We start from the raw sequence: 15,040 nt of genomic DNA, 5'->3' as shown, positions 1-15,040 counted from the left end.
TATAGGTAGGGTAAGTTAAAATTAAGCTTATGTGCGAAAACTGGAAATGTAATGTAAAATGCGGTAAACTTTCCATAAAAACTTAAACCATATCAGCATTATTAGACTCAAAATAATAATAATAATAATAATAATAATAATAATAATAATAATAATAATAATAATAATAATAATAATAATAATAAAAAAGAAAAATAATGAACTTCATAAATCAATGTCTGTCAAATTAAGGTTTAAATCTTCCCCCTTTCTATTTTTAAGTTTGCCTCAGCGGCCGAGTTTACCCCAATTTGCGGTAAGGAAAATAGTTAATTCTCAGGAAATAGGGAGAGGAATTCACCACGCGATGTACCCTACGAGATATGCCCTACAATTTTGACTCTTCTCACAGGAAATATAGAGTTCCAATGGTTCATAAATATATTTAGGAATGAATTGAATTAACCGTCCACGTACAATTATATTATTTCAAACCATGATACGTGATCAGGGCCATGATTTAGTTGTAAGGAGCAGAAAGAATTAAGTTTATTCCCAGCTTCTGAAACTTGTAGATTAACTGCTTGTGAAATTCTTCCAGGATTCTAAAGTAGAATTAGTAAGAACCATACACACTTATTGTATAGCATAAAAATATAAAATAAATTACGCAAAACCAGTTTTCTGATGTGTTATCATATGTCGTGTGCACACTTTTAACTTGCCTGCCGCTAGAGGGCTACTGTCGCGCCACCTGTCAAATGTTGGCATATTTTATACGTATGAGTTCGTGACTTTGTATTAGACTGTGGTAGTTATCAAATCCCCATAGGTAAAAAAAAAAAAAAGCTGAGACGAGATGTTATGGCATCAACCTGCGCGAAGTTTTAAATTGCCGCCCAGCAGGGTAGAGGAGTGGGGGTTGTTTGGGTTACGGTTCTCAAGCTCAGAGCGGCAGGCATATCCGTTTCATCTCTTTCTAAAAACATTCGTCTTACCGTAGTATCACCACTTTCCTACTCAAGAGTGCGAAGATACTTAATGGAATTACGCCCGCTATTCCATCTTTATATTCTTATTCTCAGTCCGAATGAGAAGTTTGATTTGTGCTAGAATCCGATGTCCCTAAGTTTATGGAGATGTTCTCAAAAATACTGTCCATCATGTGCTCACATTCAATGTAATTGTTCTCTACTTTCTTCACTAATCATACCCTGATATCCATTCTTGGAAGAAGCGATTACAGAGTTGGCCTCTGCTTATGCGTAGCGTAGAAATTATAGACGAGTCTTCTTATGACTTCCTCATCAAGACTGTCTACACCTGCAACAATCTTCTTCTTCGGCTGTGATTTTTCCGGACTGGAGAAAGAATCTGCTGTTCCTGCCTCAATATTTTTCCCTTATTTCCTGATTCTTGCCAAGGTTCGCTTTGAAATACCAGTGGCAGCCAGTATTCTTGCACACACCACACGCTTTTCAATGGAATTGGTATTTCATTTACAGCCTCTTCTGACATAAATTTCCATACATTGTGTTATTTCATGTCCTTGACTATGAACTACTCTATGGTTTCACACCTTAGACAATGCCATAATGAGGGCGCTCAGAAGGACAATGTTTTCAGTATTAGCAATAGTGGTGGTAGCAGAACGATCTGAACACTCGGAATGCCAGTAACCAACTAACCCAACACTCCTCCAGTTGAGTGTGAAGGCGAGTCCAAGGAAACGAACTAAAATTCGTCCCTCGCGCAGGTGCCATAACTTCTCGTCCGGGCTCTAGTTAAAGGCGTGGGCAGATGCATATCGAGGTGTGAGGAGATGCTACGTGAGCCATGCGTCAATTTCTTCCAAATTTATAGAACACACTTCTAGAAAGTAGTGGCGGCCATTATTAACTTTCGCCTTCGTGATCCTGTGACTCGGGTGGCAACAAGGAAATGTGCCGGAATTACGAAGTTTGATGTGTATGTTCGTGGAATGCTTCGTGAAAGAATTTTATAAAACTGAAATGTTACCAAATTAGAATTTGCTGATAATTTGAAATGCTAACCTGTACATATTAATGTTCAGGGTTGGAAAAGTTGTTTGTTTTAATGCAGATTATGTAGGCAAATCCATCCATAAATTAAGTGCAGAAGATAGTGAAATAAGGCGAATATGGGCAACTTTTTTAATTTATTCTTGTAATTTTTCAGTTGTGAAAAAAGTCGCGTAGAATTTAATGCTTCATTTTGATATTTTCAACCAGTTACAGTTGGTGGACAAGGGTTTTTAATTTGCATTTAAATTTTGATTGAAATTTCCCGCGGCTTTTTTCTTAATTTTTTTTTAGTTTCATTTAAAATTCGTACTTTTGTTATGTGCAACATGAATTACATAAAATTTAAACATTTTAGATATCGGCTGCTGTGATGCATTTTCGAGTTTTTAAACGACACTATGATTGCAATTTCCTGTGACTTTTTTTCTTTTATTCCATGCGAAAAGTTTAATTTTCGGAACTATTAGTACTACTTGCACGATATTCGGTAGGCTTTCTTTACAAGATTATGAAATTTTTGTTCGTATTTAAAAAATATGCCTTCATAATTTATCTAAAAATACCTCATTCTTTTGAAAGATTAATTGCGTATCTTAAAATTCTCAAAAACTAAAATCAAAATTGTACATTTAGGCGTAAAATGTTGTAAAAAGTTCTGAATATCTTTAAATTATGTGGGTGAAGTATAAAACTTTATTTTTTAAGAATTCAGGTACGGTTTTTCTCTTCAAAAATTAATCTCGAATGAGTTGTAGAAGCAATAGTTTTTCTGCATACAAAGATTTGAAATTGTGCGTAAATTGCGAACGATCTCAAATTTCAATATCTTCTCCCCTTAAGTGTTTGGTAACAATATTTTTACGAGCATTGAATATAAATTAGAACGGATACTTTCGCGGGTGTTTTCATTAAATGCGGTTTTTGTATAAAGTACTTATTCTGGTTCCTAATGTGGAAGAATCGATAAATGTATTTTCTCTTTAAATTCGTGTTCTGAGGCACATTCTTGGCGAAACAGAATCGATCTACTATCTCTTATTAGAAAGTTAACGTCTCATTTCGATATTATTTCAGGTGATTGTTGCAGATTGACTACACGTTGCGCTGAGGAAGGCTGTGGAACACGAAGCGTACAGATGCGTCCTAAAAGCTGAATAGTTTGAACATCATCTGGATAGCTCGTTGGTAACATTTCAGAGTAATTCCTATCTTAACATGAGCTACAGCATTGTCGAACACTGTTGATAAGTTTGTAACTGGGTCCTATTTCATAAAACTTGACAATTGTAGGTCTAAATATCATTCTTACAAATAACAAATGACTCTAGAAATTGTTAAATTTTTTTCATAAAATATTTCGCCTGTCGGGAAAAACCTTGACAATTTGTCATTCCTGTTTTACAAAATTGTTACCGTGACAGGCAAAATTTTACAATTTGTAGTCTTTTTTTTCCGGACATATTTTATTTCATGTTGAATCTTTCGTACACTACTTTTAACACTTGAATATAAATAATTGATTAAATGGCGATCTTACTCGTGTTGTGTAAGCATGTGCGGTTTACAACTGTAGGCTCTGAGGATGGTGTGAAGAAGCACCGAAACAGCTGTAAGCCGCACATTCTTACACAACACGAGTAAGATCGCCATTTAATCAATTATTTATATTTTATTTTATGAAAGCGGAAAGTATATATTCATTTTTCATGTAAAAAACATTTTTGTGAATATTGGGATAAATTTCCCTAAAAATTGTATAAAAATTCGGGTGGGCCCCTCTGGCGCCCAGTCCATGATCCTCCCTTGCCCCCTAAAGGTGACTGATTGCACATGTCTCGGTTGTTTTTTTTTTTTTCAAACTTGGTGGGGTTGATCATAAATCACATTGATCACCCTAATGGACTTTCAACATAACTTTTGTCAATTTGACTATAAAACATTTGAGCTAGGAGTTTCAGCCTCTTTCTATAAAAAAATTATTTTGTTTGTAGGCCTAATAACTTAGTTTTTAAACTTTTGAGGTTGCAGAAAGTCTGTATGCCGCTTTTTTTTTTTTAGCCAAATTGCATGAAACTTGAAACTAAATGCGGAATGTTTTCTGGCACTTGTTTGAATTCATGTAAAACAAATAATTTGAAAAATTAAATTACTTCACTTAAATTTTTTAAATCGGTGAAACTATTCAAAGTCCCGCTTCGTGGCGTCGTGGTCTAAGGCATCCTGCCTAGGACTCACGTTACAGAATGCGCGCTGGTTCGAGTCCTCATGGGGAAGAAATTTTCTCATGAAATTTCGGCCAGTGTATGGGACCGGTACCCACCCAGCATCGTGATGCACTTGAGGAGCAACGATAGGTAGCGAAATCCGGTTGCGAAAGCCAGCTATAACGGCTGGGAGAATCATCGTGCTAACCACACGATACCTCCATTCTGGTTGGATGATCGTCCACCTCTGCTTCGGCATGTGGGCGTGAGGCCAGCAGCCGGCTGGTCGGTCTAGGCCCTTCATGGGCTGTAGCGCCACGGATTATGAAATTGTTCCAACATATAAAAATTAAATCTTTATGGATGTTTTTTGCTCGGCACTAAAGAACGTGTATAAATACATAAATTTAAAATAGTAGGTCTAATGAAAGTACTGCCATTTTTTAAACAGTTGTTGAATTTTGAAATAATTAAAATGTTACAAATAATATTTTACGGTAAATCGCATGCAGAGATGTCGGTAAGACTTCAATCCACACGATTGCTAGGATGCTTTCAAATTAGCAAAGCAGATATCGCACTTCGGTGCATCTGCCCCATTAACATCCAGATATGCAGTACTACGGTTATTTAACCTGGGCCCACCCCACCCAAATTCACAAGCAGGCAACGCAACAATCGCAAACACAAACGTCACATCCCAAGGTGTAAATAATTTCAATATAAATGAAATATTAATACTCATAAACAAATCACATTTCAAAACGAAATTTCTCATTAAATGCAATAAAAACCGAAAAATGTTAAATTTAAATGAAATTGAATACGTATATGGCCATCTTAATGGCCGAAAACTGTATTGTAGACCTATACGACAGTCTAGTGTAGTCACGAAGCTCAATAGGAAGGAAATACGCATACATACAGTTGCTAACCACTGGGATCGCTACTATCGCCTCATTAAGACAATGCGAAATAGTACCGGCACAGTCTATTGTTCCTAGATCCTCACAACTCAAGCTTCGTGACTGTATATACTAGACACTGCCTATTACTTTACTCGAAAAAGTTCAAAATCTAACATCTCTGATCTGTTATTTCAGGAAAATTAGCAAGTTATGGTTGCTAGACAGCCAGGTGATGACAGGAAGTTGGCAGCTCTGATCAGACTGCGTTGTTCACGTGAATGTGGAACGAAGATTGAAGTAAGAGCAGCGATGGGGAGGTGATGTTCAGCTTGGCAGAACAATGTTCACTTACTACAGGAATTAAATACGAAGTGAGGATATGTGAACTGCAGAAAAGCAGTCTTAATTCTCATGTAGCAGTTACAATGTAATTTTAAGCAAATAAATCGGTGTTTAAATTAATTCCATAATTGAATTTTTGTGCATTTCAATGCTAAACCTTCCAAATATCCCAGAATCCTTGCAAGAAACTATATTAGGTCTCAACATTATCTGGCTGTAAATGCAAAGTAACCTAACCTTATTATGCATTGTTTAACTTCTATTCTCTAGAATTACTCGAAATCGTAGACAAAAGATAAAATTTTCGAATTTATCGCAGACTTTGTTCGGGGTGATAACGCAATGGATTCTAAGGGTAAAAACATGTTGGAGTTGTTCATCTCGCCACGCATATCGCCGCGTGGCGATTAGGAAACAAACCAACGATATATAATGGGTACAAACATGCTGGAGTAGTTCATCTCGCCGTTCAGCGGGAATCAAACTGGTTTGATTTTCAAGATGCAGCTGCCTGAAACTGGCGTTCTGATTGGTCGGTTGTCGCAACGGAACGTCATGATTCTCTCCATCCATCCTCTCAAGGCATAAGATTGGAAGGAAATTCTTATTTCTTTTTTTTTTTTAATCTTGCAGTTCTTAATTGCTTATTATATTACAGTATGTTCATTTTTAAAGCCTTTATCATTATTATTATTATTATTATTATTATTATTATTATTATTATTATTATTATTACTATTATTATTATTATAAGTAAAAGAATAAGTTCTAGCTGCCTTTTATTTGCGGATGATCTCAAAATCTTTCGTAAAATTAATAGTTCGGCTGATTGTCAAATTCTTCAAAATGACATTAATTCAATTTCACAATGGTCTGTTGAAAATGGAATGAAAATTAATCAATCCAAAACTTTTGTTATTTCCTTCTCACGGAAAATATTCTCCCTAAAATTTAACTATTCTCTCAGTAATGTCGTAATTACTAGGAAAGATTGTATTAGAGATCTTGGTGTCCTACTTGATTCAAAATTATATTTCCATGATCATGTGCAATATATTTATACCCATTCGTTAAGAATGCTTGGTCTAATTAGGTCTATAACTTATTCTTTTTCCACTCCTATGTGTTTATTAATTTTATACTATACGTTGGTTAGATCCAAGCTTGAATATGCATCTGTAGTATGGAACTCAATTACTTCCACTGACTCGGCTAAATTGGAGAATATCCAAAGAAAATTTATTTCCTTGTGTTCTTATAGATTTTTACCAAATTCCGATTATAACTATGAGATTAAATGCAATTATTTCAATTGCGGTAGTTTGTTCACCAGACGTCAGGATCTTGATTATTTTTTTGCAAAGTCATTAAGGGTGATATTGATTGTGAATCTTTCATAAGCAATATCAGTCTTCGTATTCCTGCTAATGGTTTAAGATTTCATAAATTGTTTTATAATAAGAATCCTAAATCTCTCTCTCCGGTCTGCAGATGCATTAAATATGCTAATTTGCATGGATTCAACTTGGATCCATTTAATGTGTAGTATATCTTTGAGTTTTAACTCACTGATCTAATTTTAATAATTATTTGTCCATATTTCTTGCATTTGGTCTATTGATTCATGTAGACCATTCCATTATTTCAATTCTCATTGTACTAATTTTATAATTTTATAATTATTATTTGATCAATGATTGATGTAGACCATTATATTGTTTGTATTTCATCTCATTGCCATTTTCTATCATTCATTCTCATCATTTGTTGTTTTGTTCTGTTTTGTATCGTGCAAAACTGTAATTGGCCTTGTGCTGTTGTTTTTGCACGTTAATATTCTAAATAAATAAATAAAATAAATAAAAAAAATATTATTCATTTCGTTTTCAGAACAAAAAGTGTTTATACCGACGTCAAACTTTTGCACAATATATTGAAAGAATGTGTTTCTTATTGTGATTGACAGTAAAAGATTTTTGCTAATACAGTAAGAAGTTAAATTTTGATAATGGTACATTATTATATACTGTATAATTATTAATTACCTGAGAGTCATTACCAACCTCTCTTCAGCACTGATTGGTTGTTTATGTATGTTAGTGTACACTTTTTGGATTTTAGGTTCTATTAGCATCAAGATGTAATTAAACGTTGACTGAGACATTCTTAAATATTCGTAAAATCTATCTGGAAATGCCTTAAGCTGCTGATATAATTGATAGAATTCACCAAGTTTAGTGCGTTCCTTATTTTAGGTATATGGATAGATTCCAGTCTAACATGGGAAAAGCATATACAACATCTAACTGAGAAGCTGAGTCGCTTATGTTATGCTTTTCGTGTCCTTGCGAAGATATCATCCATGGAACTTTTAATATCAGTCTATTTTGGATATGTTCATTCAATACTATCATATGGCATTATTACCTGGGGATCTTCACCAAAAGTGACACAAGTCCTCAAATTGCAGAAAAGAATACTCAAAATCATTAAAAAAGTTCCTATTCGGACTGAAAGTATAAAAATTTTCAGAGAACTAAAAATCTTACCTGTACCCTGCATATATATTTTAGAAACAGTGTGCTTTATTCATCAAAACATAGATTCCTTTAAAACAAATTCAACCTATCATGAGTATAACACCAGAACATCCCAAAACATACATCTGAATTACCACAGGCTTACCAGAAGTCTTAACAGCATATCACATAGAGGCAGCAATTTATATAATAAACTTCCACAGAAAATCAAAGAACTTAACATAAGAAAATTCAAAAAAGAGGTAAAGAACATTTTATTAACACATATGCCATTTTGCACAAATGAATACCTAAATTTAAAATTTTAGAATTTAACGTTTCTTGATACTGCCCTTGACCATTTATGTTTCAGGTAACTCAGAGTTGAAGAAAAGACGGGGGAAAGCAAAAAGAGAAGATACTAGGTAGAACAGTGGAGACTGAAGATCAATCTTGTCCTATATATATATTTTTTTATTTTTTTTCTCTCTTTTTTTTTGCATGTCACTTAATATTAAACTGTTAAATTTATTTAGAATTAAGTCTATTTTTGTATTATATTGTATGTTATGTCATTTTTCTTGTGTACTGACGACGCCATGAATGCTTGTGATTCTATTCGGCTAATAAAGATCTAATCTAATCTAATCGAATTGGATGCACGCTGTATTTTCTTCTGTTGGAAAGTAACCACTTCATTGCAGTACTCGTAGATAAATCGCTAACACTGTCAGAATTTGTAAACATTTTTAAAGTACTAATAGGTACGACCAATAAATTTATTAGTATTTACCACGTTGTGTTCATGGAGAATCTCACATCTGTACTCATTGTCCGCGTAACGGCGAGAATCATGGCGAGGTGAATTGCTTCACTATGCTCTGCTGAGGCGAGATGCGAGGTGCACGGCGAGTGAATGGCGAGGTGCGCTACTCGGAGAGGCGAAATGAACAACTCCATGTTTTTACCCTAATTTAGACCTCCCCCCCCCCTCAGTAAAAGTGCAGCAACTCAAATTTGCATTTTTTAGTTACAAAGTAGGTACGGACGTACGGTAAACTTGCAAATCCTAAATGAGGCGGCAGAGCAAGAGGACAGCTTGAAGCAATTATAGTGTATTATCGCCGCGCTCTCATGGTTAACATTCGGCAGGTCTTTGAGCGGCCTCGTGCATAACATTCGGCAGGACTTTGAAATTTAATTGCATTATTGTTTTCAACTTCTCAAGTCGCTGCTCCAATCACTCGCCTCAATTTCAATATTGCAACCAATAAGCTGCTTCCATTGTTAAATGACACCTACTTGTCTAATCCACGTGGACTAAAACCGAGGTTGCAATGTCTTGTGCTGAGGACGAACATTAAGGTATGTGATTAAAAATTAAGAGTGAAGAATGTCAACGTACTCGTATATGAAATAATGATGATAATAATAATAATAATAATAATAATAATAATAATAATAATAATAATAATAATAATAATAATAATAATAGCCATTTAACAAAATAACAAACTATACTTGAGAAGGTCTATGTTGGCAGAGCTACCTGATGTCTTGGGAAGGGTCAGGGAGGGTGAGTTGAACTAATCCTATGACACAGACACTTGTGTAACAGCACTTCCTCTTTCTTTCCTCCCTCTCCCTCATCAGCACATCTGGAAAGGTTGTCAGTGGTGGATTTTATTACAACTATGTGTTAGCGACATTTTTCAGTGCAGTTTGAGAAGGTGCCTATAATAATTTTATAATTATTAAAATGTTAGAAGTGTTGTGCTTTATATTAGGTCTACTTGTCCTAGTGTTCGTGATTCTTGGTCTAGGAATAAGAGGAAAGAAACTGCAGTCTGACTCCAGGGATATAGTGTGCAATGTACATAAGTTTTTCGTAGAGGAGTATGATGCCTTGAAAGTCGGAAATCCTACAATAAGAGTAGTCGAAGTAGCGAAACGAACTGCTGCTGCATGTGGAGTATCTGAACGCACTGTTTACCGTATTCTAAATGAAAAGAGAGAAGCAGATGAATCAGAATGAAAAGTGTCAACTCCGGGCAAAAAGTGGCCGCAAAGAACTCCCACGAAAACCAATACAGACTCGTTCACTGCGGCCGCCATGAAGAGGCAGATTTACTCCTTGTATAAAGCTGATTTCATTCCGAGTGTGGAAGATATTCCTGATGCTCTCGATAAGTTTGGGTTATTTTCTGGCAGCAAATGATCGGTATGGGAATTACAAAAAAAACTTAATTTCCGTTACGCTAAGAATAACTTCGGATGGAAGCTTCTGCTAGAGAACCCCAACATAATTGCTAAGCGATTCCATTTCTTGAGGAGGATGCGCGACTTAAGAATAACCGGCCGCCCTATCGTTTACCTAGACGAAACATGGATAAAAATTAATTACACGAAGAGAAAAATTTGGGTTTGTGACGATAGTGAACGTGCCCTTAGGAAAAGGGGGACTACTTATTATTGTGCGTGCTGGATCTTCCTCTGAATTTATACTAGGAGCCTATCACAGTTTTAAGTCAAAATCTACCAACGATCCCTATGAGGAAATGAACGCCGTTAATTCCAAACATTGGTTCGAAAACAAACTCCTTGCGAACATTCCACAAAACAGCATTATAGTAATGGACAACGCCTCTTACCATTCTGTACAGTTAAATAAAGCTCCCACTTCTGCATCTTCTAAATCAGACATGCAATCTTGGTTACGTCAGAACAACATAGAGTATGACCCAAAGGCGACAAAAATCGTACTGTACGACATAATAAAATTAAATGGTAAGGTACGAACTGGATACCTTAGCTCAAAGTGAACCACACCGGCATACCGTAGTACGACTGCTATCATACCACTGCAACTTTAGTGTCATTGAGTTCATCTGGGCACAGGTGAAAAATGATGTCCCTAAACACAATGTATCTTTCAAATCCAGTGAAGTTATAAAATTAGTTAAGCGTTGTCCAAGATCACGCCAGAGAATTGGAAAAATGCGTGTGAACATGTTAAAAGAGAAGAGGATTTTTATTGGCAAAAGGATGGAATGATTGACAAGGCGGTGGATCGTTTCGTAATAAGTTTGGACTCTGATAGTGACAACATGAAAGTAGAAGAATCCGCCACTGCATATACAGATAATTTCATGGTGGGTTTCTGTCTCTTGCCACCATCCCCCCCGCAGAAGACCGGTCAGCCACGGAGTGAGTGAGAGGTAAGAACTATATCTTTCTCTGTCTAAATTTCTCTGCCAACTAAAGAATTCTATACTATAGTGCTTATTCTTATCGAGGAAGTAGACGTGACAACGTGACGCTTGGAGTGAAACCTACAGAGCAACAATCGGTCGGCAAAATTGTTTTAAAAGCACACCGCACGTTATTGTATGATGCCGACATGTTAAGCATGAGAGCGCGGCGATAGTACTGGAAGTCATTTACTGACCAAGATGGGAATTTTTGTTAATTACATTTTTGTTTGCAGATTCGGTACGAACTGTTGAATGTGTCAGACTCAGAAATGTCTCCACTTGAAACATACTTATTACCATTTTTGGATAAAATTGGGTTCCGTCTATAAACAAATCTTATAAAATTGGAGTCACTTTCACTGCTCGCTTTATGGTAGAGGCGTGTGGGAGGCGCACCATTGCGGGCTCCTCAACTACCATAAGGCTCGGTCAATATTAGACCTAGATTCAGATTGAATGCGTCGGCTTGAAATTTATTCGAAGATCAGGGTAAAATTGGTTCCACTTCAAACAAAATGTTTCAAGAACCGGAAGTAACCTTCATTTTGGAAAAAATGCCAGCATGAAAAACAGATATTGAATTGAGCATGTAAGTCGAGTATACAGATCAGTATTATCGAAATTAATAATAAATTATACTGCAAATGGAGGAATAGAGCAGGCCCGACCATTGAAGAAAGTGACCGCTGAAATCAAATGCCGCAACAGGTTGATAGTAACCTATATCTTGGTAGCTTAATGATTGTATCTACGTTTATGCATTAGATTAGATTAGATTAGATTAGATTAGATTAGATTAGATTAGATTAGATTAGATTAGATCTTTATTAGCCGAATAGAATTACAAGCATTCATGGCATCGCCAGTACACAAGAAAAATGACATAACATACAATATAATACAAAAATAGACTTAATTCTGAATAAATTTAACAGTTTAATATTAAGTGGCATGCAAAAAGAAAGAGAGGAAAAAAGAAAAAAATATATATATAGGACAAGCTTGATCTTCAGTCTCCACTGTTCTACCAAGTATCTTCTCTTTTTGCTTTCCCCTGTCTTTTCTTCAACTCTGAGTTACCTGAAACATAAATGGTCAAGGGCAGTATCAAGAAACGTTAAATTCTAAAATTTTAAATTTAAGTATTCATTTGTGCAAAATGGCATATGTGTTAATAAAATGTTCTTTACCTCTTTTTTGAATTTTCTTATGTTAAGTTCTTTGATTTTCTGTGGAAGTTTATTATATAAATTGCTGCCTCTATGTGATATGCTGTTAAGACTTCTGGTAAGCCTGTGGTAATTCAGATGTATGTTTTGGGATGTTCTGGTGTTATACTCATGATAGGTTGAATTTGTTTTAAAGGAATCTATGTTTTGATGAATAAAGCACACTGTTTCTAAAATATATATACAGATTTTTAGTTCTCTGAAAATGTTTATACTTTCAGTCCGAATAGGAACTTTTTTAATGATTTTGAGTATTCTTTTCTGCAATTTGAGGACTTGTGTCACTTTTGGTGAAGATCCCCAGGTAATAATGCCATATGATAGTATTGAATGAACATATCCAAAATAGACTGATATTAAAAGTTCCATGGATGATATCTTCGCAAGGACTCGAAAAGCATAACATAAGCGACTCAGCTTCTCAGTTAGATGTTGTATATGCTTTTCCCATGTTAGACTGGAATCTATCCATATACCTAAAAATTTAGGGCATTCTACTTCCTTAATTATGGTATTACTAAGAACTATGTGAATCTGGTCAGTTGGATATTGATTGAAAGATACATATACAGTTTTATTTACATTTAATTTAAGCTTATTATTTGCTAGCCACTTGTCTAGTTTCGTTGATGTTGCATTAATTTTCATTTGCAAGTTCTCTTCCTTATTATCACTCAGTATTATGTTTGTGTCATCTGCAAATAAGACAGTTTTCCCTTCAGTTATATTTAACGGGAGATCATTTATGTATAGGAGAAATAATATTGGACCAAGAATTGAGCCTTGAGGGACACCATGGGGCATAGGAACGGATTTTGATTTTACTGAGCCAATTTGTACAACCTGTTTCCTATTGCTTAAGTACGAGATGAACCAGTTCCCTGCTAGTCCCCTTATGCCAAATTGTTGTAGTTTCCAGATTAGAATTTCATGATTAACCATGTCAAATGCTTTGCTAAGGTCCAGGAAAAGTCCAACGGTTTGTTCTTTATTGTTTTTAGCATGAGGATTGATTCGATAAACGATATTACAGCATTATTGATTCCTTAACCTTTTTTAAAACCAAACTGAGAATTTGACAGTATATTATTATATTCTAGGAATGAGACTAATCTGTTGTACATAACCTTTTCAAGGACTTTCGAGAACCCAGATAATAGGGATATAGGCCTATAGTTCTCAATATTTTGTTTAACTCCCTTTTTAAAAATTGGGCAAACTTTTGCTACTTTAAAGATCTCTGGAAATTTACCAGTGACTAAGGATAAATTACAGATGTCTGTCATTGGCAGAGCTAGAAGATGATTACAAGCTTTTATTACTGCATCTGCATGCATACATAGGCTTGCTTACATACATACATGCGTATGTAGGTATCTAGAAGGAGTTTATTTACAAAGCTCTCATCTATTTTGTTTCTCAAACAAGATTTTCGGGTCTTGTAGCCCACGAACCCGTCTCGTGCATGTTTCTCCAATCTCCATATGGAGACGTGTAAAGAGTCCGCACCATGGTCACTCCCAATTAACATTCTATCTTCAATAGCTAGCCTTATATTGCTTCTCGTTTAGCGATGCTTTACCGCGCTTTACGGTTATGTAGAGTTGTCTGTGAGTAATATAAAGCCAGCAGATTAGTCGTTAACATCATATATTTTATATTTCGAGAACGAACCTTAATGAAAGTTATGTTAGTTCTTAAATCTTTCTACGCAAATAGGCCTATATATGGGAGTTCAATCTTCATACCTCCATAACATACCGTCGAGTGGTGGCAATTTCATCGTAATTACAGACAAAATATGAGCTACTTGGAGTAGTCAGCGGTAAAACCCAGATTGTAACTGGAATTAAATGAGGTTTCATACAATACAGCCGTGCAGAATGCGAGGTGAAATAGTTGTCTTCTCCAACAGCTGTTGAAAAGTTTATAATAGTGAAACTAAGTGTAAATTTGCGAACACCAGTTTACACGCAACTAGCAGCAATAATAATAATGTGTATGATAACGTCGAAACATGTAAACGATGTAGGCCTACGTTAAAATTTAACACAAGAAAGTTCTTATCATACATATTCCGAAGTGATACAGTGTTAAAAGTTGTGTAATCAAGATGAATAATAATAATAATGATGCTCCGTATTTTCACCTATGTGAAATGAACAATGTAGGCCTACACATTATGGAATTTTGAAATATAAAAAGAAACACATGCTTTTTCATTATGCAGTATCTATCATGTATTCCCCAAGATCCATTTTTTATCTTATTATTTCTGTTTGCACGTTAGGCCTACTGTAACTATCATTGACGACTTGAAAATACATGTTTCCTACGTATTGAGCTTCGTGACTGTATATATTAGACAGTGGTGTAAATGTGGAAAAACAGAAGAATTAGCCATGTTGAATCTTTCGTACACTACTTTTAACACTTTAATATAAATAATTGATTTAATTTAATCAATTATTTAGAAGAATTACATCTAACAGCAATGTCGGGTTGTTGTGGAAATGCGAAAAAAAATGCATATCGAAAATGGCAATTTCTCAACTGCCAA

At 35.2% G+C, this 15,040-nt stretch overlaps 1 long non-coding RNA gene across 1 annotated transcript; it reads left to right on the top strand.

Annotated features, from left to right (window-relative positions):
* Positions 1–3,021: 3,021 nt before the first annotated feature.
* Positions 3,022–5,598, top strand: LOC138710090 (uncharacterized). Its single transcript, XR_011335057.1, has 2 exons — positions 3,022–3,209; positions 5,332–5,598. It is a non-coding gene; the product is annotated as an uncharacterized lncRNA (long non-coding RNA).
* The last annotated feature ends 9,442 nt before the right edge of the window (positions 5,599–15,040 follow it).

Source organism: Periplaneta americana, chromosome 12, assembly GCF_040183065.1.
Source record: "Periplaneta americana isolate PAMFEO1 chromosome 12, P.americana_PAMFEO1_priV1, whole genome shotgun sequence".
In the NCBI taxonomy this organism is placed as follows: domain Eukaryota; kingdom Metazoa; phylum Arthropoda; class Insecta; order Blattodea; family Blattidae; genus Periplaneta; species Periplaneta americana.
Note: the sequence above shows the minus strand (reverse complement) of the source record. Positions and strands in the feature narration are given on the sequence as shown.